This window comes from Crassostrea angulata, chromosome 2 (genome assembly GCF_025612915.1).
Source record: "Crassostrea angulata isolate pt1a10 chromosome 2, ASM2561291v2, whole genome shotgun sequence".
Classification (NCBI taxonomy): Eukaryota; Metazoa; Mollusca; class Bivalvia; order Ostreida; family Ostreidae; genus Magallana; species Magallana angulata.
The window spans coordinates 18,815,771-18,828,377 of record NC_069112.1 but is presented as its reverse complement, the minus strand read 5'-3'; the positions used below and the strand labels follow the sequence as shown (position 1 = coordinate 18,828,377).

At 32.2% G+C, this 12,607-nt stretch overlaps 1 pseudogene; it reads left to right on the top strand.

Annotated features, from left to right (window-relative positions):
- The first annotated feature begins 9,585 nt into the window (after positions 1 to 9,585).
- LOC128172954 (uncharacterized) lies at positions 9,586 to 11,650 on the top strand (annotated as a pseudogene).
- The last annotated feature ends 957 nt before the right edge of the window (positions 11,651 to 12,607 follow it).

The window sequence follows — 12,607 nt, the reverse complement described above, 5'->3', positions numbered from 1 at the left end:
TGTTTGAAAACTTTTACCGCTGCAGGGAACCCAAAGTTATTAAACTTTTATTCCAAGGCTTATACACTTAAACAAACTACCAATGGGCAGTAATAAAATGTTAAACAGACTTATTAAAATATACAGATGAACACAAAGCCGTTTTTTTTTTCTTTAATTTATCCCTTTAGGCCCTTTCCACCAAGCTTTTAAGTTTTTTAATAGTAGAATTATATTCATGTACTTCAACTCTCTGGATACATACCTTGAAGTTAAATAAAATTGTTAATACTTATTTATGATTAAAATGTTAACGCATATGGTTTTATTCGGTTACATTTATTTTGTATTTTGTATTGTTTGTCATTGAACTAGCAAAAAGGACAGACAATACTGTGCATAAACAGTATTGTCTGTCCTTTTATAATAATAACATATAATAATATAATATAATAATAACGACAAATCCAAACTCACTCCATAGTTTAACATGCTCTTATATCAACATACCAGTATATTTAAATGCAGAATGCAGTATTAATTAATGAAATTATCACCCAAAATATTAATCAATGAAATTATCACCCTCCTTGTGCATCCAGATTCTTGCTGAATCTGCGTATCTTAAGTGTTTACTTTCTTATTACAAAATTTTTATAATTTTTATTATCTATAATAGACTGTGCCAATTTGTTGACTGTGATATTTTTGGAAACTAAGAAAAATATGTATATTATTATACAGACTTGTAATCAAATCTGACTTCAGTTATATTATGCCTGCTTACATAGAGTATGAGACATTTATGAATTTGTCAATATAATTAATCGGTATTTTAAGATAAGATTGCATGTAAACAGAAATTGTCTATCCAATGTTCAAATGTGAAACTTAAATTGTTTGCAAACTTAAAGGAGATCGCGATTGATATCCGAAATTCTACATTCAATTATCTCATTATTTCGAAATTATTTGTAATTTTATCAATTTAAACTCTAAGCTTATCATATTAACAATTCAAATATCATTGTTTACCACAGGACCAATTACGAGTCTCTTTGGATATGACTCACTTGATTCCTTATATTTATAGGGCAGTATATAATATAGAAAGTAAAGCATTAATTGATAATGCAAACCTAAATATATTTCTCTCTCTATAAAAGTGTGTAAAATGTAAACTTTTTTTTTAATTTCATGCCATTAAATTAAAGTGTTATATTTTGTTCCACCCATCAGTAGAATGTTCGTTTTTATAAACATGATCATACAGTCGGACAGCTAGGCTGTGAGTTTAATCCCCATCGGATTCACCTTATATGATAATTTTTTTCATATAATATCCTATACTTAGTTTTGTAAAGGTGCATAATACCTGCATGCATGCAATGCCATTAATTGAATAAAAAAAAATGTTTCAATATTTTCAACATGTTCACATTGATTTCATAATTATTGCAGAATACAAACAGTTACAGCTGTTTGGTTACATGATAATATATCTCTAATACCTACATGTAGTAATTTATGGTTTCTAATGTGTAAGGTAGACTCCTCTTGACATTCAATGGCACCCCTACCCCTACGAATATATCCACCTTGTGTTTTTATAACAATTATAGTTGCAGTTTTGTGGTACACTGAATCCTCATGCACCTGTTGTTTTTATACCAATTATACTTGCAATTTGGTGGTACGCACTCTTCTTTTTCTCATTGGTCACTTTGACAATTGTCCAATTATATAACATTATTTAATCACTTGTCAAAAATTTGGGTCTTGGGATAAAGTTTCATTTAATTGTTATTCCATCTTTGCATCCCTGCAAAGTGACACCATGGAGAATCTCTGTAACGTCAGATATTACCTTCTTAGCCACTCTTAGCTTACTGGTAGTGTTGGTAATGAAAAGCGCTTCATCAGAAAACAGAGTTAAGGTTCAAACTGAAAGATGGCAAGCTGGCAAGCTGCACAAAGTAAAGACAACAAGAAAAGGGTAGCTATAAATATGAAAAGTAATATAGTTTTGCATGTACTTAATATCTATTCTTTTAAATAATAATGTCATACTAGTCAAGCTAAAATGTTAAGGCGACTGGATGCTCAAAATATCGATCAGATCTACCTAAAAAATATATTTATGATTTTTAACCATAAATTATATGATTTAGTTTTTAAAAATTCAAATATTTTAGGTTTAATGAATATTGACTTTTGTTTTCGTTAGAACCCAAAGATCTCTTTGTTTTCATGGAGAGCCATGACTACTTCCACTCACTGCCCTCTAATGAAAAAGATAAGCTAAAATACATTTTCTTTTATGAGACTAATTTTTGTATGAAGAAATTTATTGTTTTTATAATAAGTAAGCTTTCATATTCATAGTTGAATGTATTAAAAACAATTAATTCACCCCCCCCCCCAAAAAAAAATCAATTTTAAATCAAAAGACACAACAGCTAGGTAACTACATACTCATCCCAAACTTAAAGGTTAATTTAGTATCCACTCAGTTAAAACAAAAAAATTATATAAATATATGTATATATCATGCATGATATGTTACTGCACTTATTGAAGTTTTGCAAATTTCACTATTGTCAATAATATTTGCAAGGAGGTTCACATTACAGAGAATTGATGACAAAAACTAGTGTGTGAACATATATTTTCCTATGTATCTATAAATTAAAACGTTCTATAATTGAACCCATCTAGTGCAGAGTATAAAAATACCTTAAACTCACAACATTCTTGTATAACCAGGGTTTTTTTTTTAAATAAAAGCTAGACTACTGTACTCTGTCGGAAAGACCGAAATTTGTAAGAATGAAGATATTTAAAGAGATTTCCTTCACCTAATGATAGCTAGATTATATGTTATCATAAGATGAACCATATCTTTGAAATATTGGTAGATCTTCAAGATGGTTAGTTTGTTGATTATTTAACCTCCTTTATTAAATAACTTTTTAATAGCTATTATCCTATTTGTTCCCTTTTTGCATACATTTGAAAATCTAGTGAAGAAAAGTATCGTGTGCAAAACGGGGATTTTTAAAGGTTAGATAAATACTTTGCTATGCTTATATATCTAAGGATATTTTATACTACTTTTCAATTTTTCCTGAACTTGGAATACAGTATTGGAAAATGACATTAAAGGACATTAACTATATGCATAATGAATTTGTACTCCATAGTTTAACCCATAATGTCCTAACAATATAAATCAACTACTTCTTTGTAACCATTACCAGTACGTCACTGTATTTAAAGTAGTCAGAGTAATGCTCTACATCATAATTCATTTTACAATATTGGTTTGACTTTTACATAGCATATATTAGATATCCAGTATTGATATTGCTTATGCTTTTATTGTAAAGAATGTGTAAATAGATAATAAGCAATTAGAATGGTGTTGTTTATATTAAATCAGAGAGAGAAATGATTGAAGTTACATTGTTGAGTGTTGACAGGCCTACAAGCATAATATACTATAACAACATGTGATTTTTACGAAAATTTTTCTTCCTGGTCTACTTGGCTTAGAGCGTATGCCCTGAAAAGTATTCTGACAACAGATCATTTGTTTTACCAAAACTGTTTTTAATATGTTAGTGTACTATGGGTACAGTTTGCGCAAAGATATTGATGTGATATGGTTAGAGCCAATGTTTATATTCTTTTTAATTAATCCAGTTCTAATTCCCAAGTAATTGATATTTGATTTTAAAAAGTCGACGTTTTCCAAATTTCACATTTTCAATAATTTTCATGTATTGTTTATCTTTAATTTAAGAGTAGGCTATCCTAATTGATTCAGCTCATTGAGTGCAGAGTGTATACTTGTGTAGGACTACCTTAAGGTCAGACCTTTTCATAAAATGGTCTATAAAATTGGGTCCAATTTTCAAAAGATTAGTCAAATAAAACATTTCGGTACAACTATTGATATGCATTACCTTCTTTAAAACTGTTCAGCCATTAATCAATATTTCAATAAGGCATACTTTTTCTTGTGTGTGATATCCCCTGAATAAAAAATTCAAAATGTTATCAAATTACATGAAAATATTAATATTATCCAGTGTCTTTGTCTGATAACACTATGAATAGATTTTGTAACAAGTGTGAGTCAAATATTATACAAATGTGGAAATATAAAGTTCAACATAACGGAATTATAAGTATCATTATGATTATTAATGTTTTGCAAGTTTCTCGAAGTTAACAAGCTCATCAGAGAAAATTAAGTAATATAGTCCTATATGATCAATTTTCTGAGATAAGGAATTGCAAGATACTAGGAGAAAGCGAAAAACAGTTTGAAATGACTAATTGCATCTGTCAAGAGATAAGAAACTTTATTAAAGTTTTATACACAGAAATGCTCGGCATGCTAAATGAGGGTAAATGTGTCACGATGTGTTTTAATATTGCATTCAAACAAATGAAAAAAAAAATCATTTGATACAGAAATTGTAAATGTATTTATATATTTAGAAAAATAAAATTCTAAAAAATACATCTCATATTGCTTACATTAGGTAACATATTTATATTGGTCACCTGATCACTCCACCAAAATTTTAAAGAGGTATCGTTCCTTTTCCCTATATCCCCTACACCTGTGCTTGGATTGAAAGTACCTGTTACTATAAATAGTTTCAAGTACATGTTGCAATATGATTTTTTAATCCTAAATACTGATTTTATTATGGTGTCTGTAACAACTAATTTGTCATAAATTCAAGAAACACTGTGTATAAGGTCAGTTTATATTCTGAACCGTGATAATTTCAAGCAAAATGCAATGAATCTAGTTAGTGTAAATAGAGTATATGTATAGTGTTATTGAAGAGATATGTTTGTATTGGGTGTGCCCATCCTCAGTCTGAATTAAACAAGTAATTTGGAGAAAACAAATCAGAAGATTAGATACATGTAATTTATACTATCTATTCTTTCCATGCTTCAATTAAGTGAAAACAAAAATATTTATTATTTGGTGGTAACGATCCAGCAACCACATAATCAAAAGGACCTCTCATTACCACTAGACAACAATTTCAAAGGATGTCTTTTTGATATACATGAATTTGGCAATATTCATGATTGTATTAGAAAAGTCACTTATTGCAATATTTGTTTAAATTCCTGTACAAAGACCACCAAAACTAATTCAATGTGAACGTGTAATACAGTACCTGTAGAACATAATTTTAATCAGATTTCTTTGGTTAAGAGTGGTTCAAATTGTCAAAGTTCAACTTTTAGGGCTCTGCTCTGCAGGTCCCCTAGAGTGATCAATCGGTCCGTCTGTCTGTCTTTCCGTCCGTCCGTACACACACATTCTTTTCCCATTGTGTTGTGACTAGCAAAGACCGATCCTTTCATTTTTAAATGAAAATGAATGAGAATGGACTGAACATTAAGTGAATGCTGAATGAACAGTGAACGCAAGTGAACGGTAAAATGGGAAAGTAGAACGTTTCAGGGACTTTAAGCAGTCCTTGTAAATAAATTGGATAAATGCCAGATGGTGATGCAGTTTCAAAAGTTGAATATTGAAAAGCTAAAGCATGAGATGTGAAAATTGATTGGGTTTTTTTTTTGTTTAAATGCCCTTTGGGAAGAGTTTGTCTCCTGGTGATGCTTGTTTTTGTTAATTTATGAAAATATATCCACATTATAATATCTTGAAAGTTAACAAATACATGTATTTGAACATTATTTCATTCAGATTCTTGGACCTTTTCAATATCAGGCCATGCACTCTATTATGTTCTTATTAATAAAGTTTTTCACCAAAATTAAAGGTGTCATATAGTCCTTTTTGAAAGATCTCAGGCAGGGAGGTAGTCGTTTTTACAATATTTAATTTTTTTTTCAGAATGAAACTTAGTTATATAACTGCATATCTGAGATTCCTCTGACAGGTCTGTTTTAGTTACTCTTATAAAGGTAGTCCATCTTTTAAGTTCACCTGAAATTCCTCTGACAGGTCTGTGTAAATGAGCTATGGTACTCAGGTTACCGTTAAAACCTGTTGGCCTCTTGTTTACAATTCTAAAAATTGTTATTTTTGTGTCACAAACATGACTCATAAATTTTAGTTACTCTAATTAAGGTAGTCCATCTTTTTAGTTCACCTGAGCTGAAGGTTGAAGTGAGTTTTTCTGATCAAAATTAGTCTGTTGTCTCTCGTTGTCATTGATGTAGTTGTCGCAAACTTTTCACAATTTCATCTTTTCCGGAACCACTGGGCCAATTTCAGACAAACTTAGCACAAAGTATCATTGGGTCAAGGGGATTAAAGCTTGTTCAGATGAAGGACCAGGCTCTGTTTAAACGGGAGATAATTAAGAATTTTTTAAAAAAGTTGATTTTTTTCAAAAATATTCCTCTCAAAAAGCATTTAGCCAGAAAAGCTGAAACTTCCTCATAAAGTATAGATTCAAATTTGTTCAAATCATAATCCTGGGAGAAAGGATTGGGCCACTCTGGGGGGGGGGGGGGTGTGAATTTTTACAGGAATATATATATAGAAAAGCTGAAATTTGTGTGAACGCGTCCTCAGGTAGAGTAAATTCAATATCGTTCAAATCATGGTCCCAGGGGGTAGGGTGGGGCTACATTGGGGAGATGAATTTTTACAAAGGATTATGTAGTGTAAAACTTTGTAAAATCTTCTATAAAACCAGTAACCCAGAAAAACTGTCACTTGTGGAAAGCATTCTAAGGTAGTTTAGTTTCATTTAGTTTGTTCAAATAGATCCCTTGGGATAGAATTGAGCCACAATGTTGGGGAAGGGAAGGGGTATAGAACATTTTTTACAAAGGAATTTAAAAAAAAAAAAAAAACCCTCCAAAAATCGTCCGGAAAAGCATTAAGCTGAAATTTGTGTGATGGACAGGTTGTGCGGATAAAAGTTTGATCAGATACTGGTTCCCTGAAGAAGGGTCACTGGGGCCACAAAAGGGCTGGGGGTTTAAATAGGAATAGAAAAAAATCTTCTTACAAATACTAAAGCAACAAAAGGGGTTTGGTACTTACCAAAAACTATGTAGATGAAAAGTTGCAGATTTATTTTTTAACTTTTTGTGCAAAATTTACTCTATTAAATTGTCAAGATATTTTGAGTTAGATACTGTACTGATGATTTGAACAGAGTTAAGGCAATAGTTGCTCAAATGAGTGATGTGGCCCTTAGGCCTCTTGTGTTTGTATTGTTGGCATTGAAATCATTATTCTTAAGTAACATTTTTTTCTTAGTTACAAGATCTCCATCCTGGTTATCTTTGATGATGAGGAACAGCTGAAAATTCTTAAAGAATGTCATTATGATAATGATCACAAAGGTGTCACATCTGTCATTAACACGATTGGAACCAGATATTTTTGGCAAAAGTGGAATAATCAAGTGAAGGAATATGTAAGTATTACATGCACACAAAAAATGATTGTAATGAATGAATTTAGCCCAGTGTCTGCTGGTTATAACTTTTCCAGGGACATACATAATTTTTACGTAACAATTATTATCCTAAGTCACCAAAAAAAAAAACCTTAAATACAAAACTCTTTGAAGAAAAAGAAAACTGAAACGCATCTAACCAAAGGGCTGGGTAAACTAGTACCCGCTATTGAGACCTGCAGACCTGTGTTGTGTACGTAACTTCAGACAATTATCAATTACTTGTTCTTCAAAACCCTTTGCACTATTTTATTAGGTAAAAAACTATGTAAAGCACACATTTCAGCTTTAAGGTGGTACAGGACACCTGCGTATTGTGGTGTATACTCCCTATTGAAATAAACAATAAAGTATAAATATAATATTTTCCCCCAAAATAATGTTACCTAACAGTTAAGTGCAATTGGTTTGAGTGTTTACATGTCTGTGAGGGCATTTGGATCTGAAGTGTATTTTTGGTAATTTTACTACATTATGTATTGTTATGTATGAATTTTCAAGGGGGGGGGGGGGTCTGGACCCCTCACTTTCACCCCGTCTCTAAATCTGTGCGCATGATGATGTACATGAACATGTACATGTACAAGTGTACAGAAGCAATTCTAAAGCCAGCAACCACCGCGGACAGGGGGCATAATTTAGTTTTGTTTGTAATAATCATATTGACCACTTTCTTTGACATGAAATGTTGAGATTATTGATTAACTTAAAATTCACATGCCAACAGTTTAACCCCAAATTGTACATAAAGTGTATTTTTATATGGTAAGGGATCTCATCCTTCCTGAAAATTATAATTTTTAAATATATTACTGGAATTTGCATGTGGCCTTCATTTTTACAACTGGTACAAAACAGTGTTATATAGGGGCGAACACTTGTTGCAGGTATAACTGTCTAATGACAGCATTTAGTTTTAATTATTTGAGCAAAATCCACATTACTTTAGTCTTTGTTGTCAAGATATATTGATTTTGATACTGTATAATGCTGATAAATCAGAGTTATGGCTATTATTGCTTAGAAGAGGGATGTGGCCCCTTGGCCTCTTGTTTCTTTTATTCTAATGCTCTGGTGAAATAAATTTCGTCTTGCTTCTCGGGATTTTAAATGGTGGAAGGGGGGGGGGGGGCTTATGAAAAACATGTTTAGTATTGAAACTGAATGTGTTAAGATCCTTAAAATCATGAGTTGTAAGTCTTCAGCATTAAAGATTAAAATTGCAGTAGGAAAACTAAATCTGTTATAGTTAGTTTTTGTCAAGAATGTAAATTCTAAGGTTAGGGCTTAACCCACGTACTACATATTAAAGATTGAGCCACCATTAATTCCAATGAATTATGTTTGCAGTATTTGACGGAGATGATAATTGATAAAAATCCTAAACGATGTTTTATATATATATATATATATATATATATATATATATATATATATATATATATATATATATATCTAATAAATAAATATATATATATATATATATATATATATATATATATATATATATATATATATATATATATATATATATATATATATATATATGATGTTTGAACTTTTGATATAACCTTGAAATTTGATGGGCTTAAAATCTGAACACTGGTGATAGTTGTATCCAAATTTAGTCTTTTTTGAGGCAAAGTATTGCATAAGGGGTACCATATTGTATGGATAACTCTTCCAGCAGTTTTTAAGATAGGAAGTTGATGTTTTGCAGATCAATTGTACCTATATCAGAGGTGTACATATCGCTAGGAAGTTGATTTCTGATAATTTATGAAAAAAATACCAGTTGTTAAACTTTGTCATTTTTGGGGGAAAAATTGCATATAGAGTACCCCATATCTCTGGATATGTCAATTCAGGATTGATAAATGGATTGTGGAGACTGTTCAAACAAAAGAAAACCTTGTTTGCTGTCCCATTGACAGCTTTTCTCTTGTTTTAAATATATACTCATTTGTCTTTTCAAAATCCTGGTTGTGGGGGATTTGACAGACCTTGTACACTCTCTTCCTTTCATCATACTAAGAAAAAGTTTACTAACATATGCAAGGCAATGCACTGTAATTATAATACCATATACGTATTGTACTGGTACTTATATATTTTTTTTATAATGTACAGATCACTACAGAAGTTATTCCAGGATGCTGACTCTTGGGATCTGCACCTGGATTCAGCCCTATTTGGGATTCGCCAGGCCATATCCCGCACGACAGATAGCATATGGAAGGCCTCATACACTTCCGGCAGAGATGAAACTCAAAGAAATGGAAACACCGAAAGAAGTAACAGAAGATATGTTGAAAACTTGAAGTACAGGAAAACATTACATGACATGGTTGAGGAAAACATCAAGGATGCCCAGACGAAAATGAAAGAAGATCATGGAAGAAAGGTTGCTGCCAAAAATTTGTTTGCACCTGTAAACATTGTGTATAAGAGGAATTGCCGGAAATTGCAAAGGAAACAGTCAAAGCTGAAAGAACTGAATTAGATTGGGCCATACACCATTTTTGATGTTTCATCCAAAGGAGTTGTTACTCTTATGGACAGATCCGGAAAAGTGTTAAAGTTGAAGTGCAGCGTTGGAAACCTCAAGTTAAAGAGGAGAAGACCAAGGCATTTGATGATCGAGTGAAAAAGCCATCACCAGTGATGACAGCTTCCACAGAGGAAACCCAGGAAAATAAACAACAGAGTGATAGTGAGGTGTCTTTTAAGATGGTGCAACGTGAAGGTGAGCCAAATGAAGACGAGGCAACTACGAGATCATCATCACCAGTTTTGTCAGATAGGACCCTGCAGGGAGTGGGAGGAAGACTGAAAGAATTCTTCGATGCAGGACATTTTGCAGCAATCCAAACTTCGGTGACATCCAAGGCACTACAAAAAAGCACCTCCCCATTGCAGATCCCTGAGTTGCATGCCGATCCAAGACTCTCACTCATTGCTGATACACATGACGAGAATGAAGACCTCATGTCTTCAAGATTCTTCCGGCGGAAGTGAAGACTGAAGATATTCACACCAAATTGTGTTCAGCAATGTTGGCAACGGCAGTTGTGGTGTCCTCGTATCCTTCAGGGATGCTGCGTCATGAAACCATGGAGACCATCAATGAAGTTCCGAATCATCTGGAAAAAGTGTCCCTAAGACATTTCCCCAAGTTGCCTGCCTCGAAGAAATTGGTTATTGACTCTAATTCCATTATAGGAAAAGATCTCTATTGCCTCGATGGTCAGAATTGGCTGGATGATTCGGTATGTCAACAAGTCAACAAAAAGTTGGAACAATTTATTCATATTTATTTAAATTTTTTAGTGCCTGTATGATAACACTACAAATATATTTGTAATTATAGCCAAATACATTTCAGCAATAACTATTTGAATATTTGAATTGCACAATTTCTTAGAATTATATATAGATAGTTAATATGGAAGCATTCATTGAATATTATGTGATGATAAAATAAGGTTTGGTGCGAACAAATCTTTCAAAAAGCAATAAGGGCTTCAATGTATTTGATCTACTCATAGTACTCAAAGAATAATTCCTTATTTCTTAAACATTTGTTGACCTTTGTGCCTTAAATGAATGATTTTTTAATGATTTCAGATCAAACATGCTTATCTTGGCCTCCTGCAGAGAGAGAGGACACTACTGCAGAAAAATGAAGTCTTCATTCTCCCATGCTTTCTAATGCAGAAATGGACCAGGAGGGACTACCTTTCCTGGTTATACCCAAACGGGAAGTTTTCCTCCTATGCCTTTATCCTGATGCCCATTTGCAGCAACCACCACTGGATTCTCTTGGTCGCCAGTGTGTCAAAGAAAACAGTTTTGGTGTTGGATCCCCTAGGACACCAACATCCGGACATGGAACACAAGTGGAGGTAAAATATGCTACTTTGTAATGATAGAGGCATGCATGGTCTCACTATGAAAAGAAAACTTTTAGATTTTTACTTTTATTGTTTTTATGATGCTTCAATAAGGTATTTCCAATGCTCAAAAATACGAATATGAAAATATGTAAAATAAAGTAGAGATTCTTTGTTATGTTTACAAAACTTGTTCTATGGATTTATTCACAATCTGGTTATGTATCCTGGTTAAATTTGTCTAAACATGATAACTTCTATTTGCTAGTTGGTTTTGAACTTAAACAGTTTCTAGTGTTTGTCGCACTTAATTTGTATACTTCTAGTTTATTTATCAGCACTTGAAATGTAATAAAAAGTCATCAAAACGACCTGAACTTTGTTTACAAAGTAGTTTACTATAAGATCTTGGTCTTGCTTAAGATAAAGACAACTCATTTTATGAAACAAAGTATGTGGTAATCTCTGGTAGTTATGTTTCCAAAATATCACATCTGCATGGATAAACTCAGAAACGATAATACAGATACGTGTAAATTTTCATTCAAAATTTGCTATATATTCTGTTCATGAAAGAAAATATGGGAGAAAACTCTAACTCATTTGCATTTAATATGATAAATTCCGAGAGTTCTGAATGTCAACATGGTGTTCAAATTTGATGTATCTATTCAATAAATGCCCGACACAATATGTAATGCCAACCTGTGTAAGCACGGGTCAAAGTTATACAATAACATAAAATACAATATTGCATCTTACCATACTTACAATATATACCATACAATACATAGAGGATATCTATATTGTGAGATTTTATGTTTGCCTTATCCAACAAGTTGAAATGGTATATATATTCGCAAGGCTTGCAGAGCGAATGAAACCTTTTCAACGAGTTGGATAAAGCAAATATAAAATCACACAATTATAGATATTCTATTTATCTCAAACAGTTTGATTTATATAATGAAACTTTTGAGACGGTCCCTTACATGACCCGAATTGTTTTTTTTCAAAGATTAAAAACGATGATGCAACGTTGTGTTATGCGGCTATTGTGACCTTGCGCAATACAATTTAATATAAGTATGATCAAATAACTGCCCCCCCCCCCCCCCCAAATTTTTACCAATTCTTATGTAGTATCGTCTCAAAATCAAATCTTAATCTAACTTTATACAGAGGTTGTCTAACATATTAGACTCAACATTAGTCACCATTGTTCCTGAGCTGTCCATCTATGACGTCACT